The following is a 2146-nucleotide window of genomic DNA, read 5'->3' as shown; positions in this document are numbered from 1 at the left end:
AATAATTTTTTTAAAATCATCCCTGTTCTTAATATGGGGTGGGGCGAGAGGGGGGTGTTACCCTTTGCTCTTGTCAACCAAACAGGAGTTTTACACACACACACACACACACACACACACACACACACACACAACACAACACTACACACGCACACACAACATTTAAGAGATGCGCTTGCATTGACCGCATTTAAATCTGGTCTGACGTCACATTTATCTTAATTCCATTTTTCGAAACAGTTTAATTCTTCTTCAAACAACAGGTGAGATCAGCAGTCGGAGTAATTGTCTTTTTGTGTACGTGTTCTATGTCGAACTATGGATACGTAAAAGGAGACAACTTGGAATTGACATTTTCCTCTTTGATTAATTAAAACTAGATGGACTTATGCCCCTTGGCAACTGCAAGTTACATACACGTCAGATGTGTTTTAAGGTGTTTGTGCGTGTTTGTTTGTCTGACTCTCTGCGTGAATGAAAAGTGCAACGGCAGATTATGATTAATTTCAAAAATGGGAGAATGGGGGGTGGGGGTGGGGGGGGGGGGGAAACTCTTTTCATACCACGCATCTACAGATGGAGTTGTTTTTTTAGGGGGGGGGGGTCTGTTTTTTGCTTTTGTTTATGGGTAAGTGATTTACAGTGCTCACAACTGCGTAAGCTCATATGAGCGCGCGGGACACATTAACCATTTTCAATTTGGTAGGAAATTTAGAAAATTCCCATGGTGGTAGCCTAAGCCAACTCTTATCGATTTTGGACGACCAAGGGATCTTTAACGTGCGCAACTTGCACACGGGACCTCCAAGATTTTTAGCTCTTATCCGAGAAGGCTAGATGGTAGATCTTTCCTACCATAAGACCAGGGACGTGACTGAAAGACAGCTGTAAGAAGGAGCCACGGAGTGGCAGCAGAAAAGCTGCAGAAAGAGTCAGGAGCCCATATGAGGGAGCAAAGGAGGTGAGGGAGTGGGACAGAAAGTTGAGACGAAAGCAGACGATAGAACATTGTTTGAGTGCAGGAAAGGAAGTGAATGAAGGCAATATTAGGTAAGAAAATTTACCGTCGCCATCCGGAGTCGAACCCGGGACCTATTGAATGAGAGACAAACACCTTAACCTCTCCACCAGGAGAGGCCCCCTGGTCAGTTTACCAACCATATGATCACAAATCCGGTAGCCTAACCACTGTCACTGAAAACTGCGAATCCCACACCCAAACCACAGGATACAAACAACCTCATGTTTACCTGAGATTACCGAAACAACTCAGAGGTTGCAATTTTCTATTTACAGAGATAGAATCAAAGAAACATGCTTAACATAACTCCACGAGACGGATACCCTTCTGCAGTCTACATTGCACAACGTTCCCGTTTGATGATAATGGTTGGACCAAACCTCCTTTTAGGACCGCCAGGCTTGGACTCGTAACCGTAGAGTTTCGCCGAATTCGCAGTAGACCGATGACTCATGACTCATCAGTGACCAGGGATGTTGGGTGCATTGCCGGGAGGCAGCTTCCGGGATGAGCTTCATGTATAAAATCTTTCGCGAATCTCTGTATCCCCCATCTATAACTTTCAAGTTCTCGAACCAGCTTATTATTTGCTAAGAAAACTTACTCAAGTGACACAACTGAAGGTGGAGCTGTTGTTCTGAAAGGTAGCTATCTTGTTTTTGCTTTTGTTGCTGCTGATGTTGTGTTTGTAGTTGTGTCGTAGTTGTAGTTGTTGTTTTAGTAGTATGCCTAGTGGTATTAGTAGTAGTAGTAGTAGTAGTAGTAGTAGTAGTAGTAGTAGTAGTAGTAGTAGTAGTAGTAGTAGTAGTAGTAATTGTTGTTGTTGCTGTTCTTCTTCTTCTTCTTCTTCTTCTTCTTCTTCTTCTTCTTCTTCTTCTTCTTCTTCTTCTTCTTCTTTTTCTTCTTCTTCTTCTTCTTCTTCTTCTTCTTCTTCTTCTTCTTCTTCTTCTTCTTCTTCTTCTTCTTCTTCTTCTTCTTCTTCTTCTTCTTCTTCTTCTTCTTCTTCTTCTTCTTCTACTACTGCTGCTGCTTCTCCCCCCACTCCTACTGTTCCTCCTCCTCCTCCTCCTCCTCCTCCTCCTTAGGCGCTTGATTTTTTAAAATATTAAAGGCAAAAATTACCAT

General features: G+C 42.7%; 1 protein-coding gene across 1 annotated transcript in view; it reads left to right on the top strand.

Moving 5' to 3' along the window:
• The first annotated feature begins 1526 nt into the window (after nt 1-1526).
• LOC101862480 overlaps nt 1527-2146 on the top strand; it is a 2702-nt gene continuing 2082 nt past the window's right edge. Inside the window, exon 1 of the mRNA XM_005092755.3 lies at nt 1527-1665. The gene's annotated coding sequence lies outside the window, so the exon portion shown is untranslated. The remainder of the gene's footprint in view (nt 1666-2146) is intronic.

The sequence above is a fragment of the Aplysia californica genome, unplaced genomic scaffold (genome assembly GCF_000002075.1).
Source record: "Aplysia californica isolate F4 #8 unplaced genomic scaffold, AplCal3.0 scaffold00052, whole genome shotgun sequence".
Classification (NCBI taxonomy): domain Eukaryota; kingdom Metazoa; phylum Mollusca; class Gastropoda; order Aplysiida; family Aplysiidae; genus Aplysia; species Aplysia californica.
Note: the sequence above shows the minus strand (reverse complement) of the source record. Positions and strands in the feature narration are given on the sequence as shown.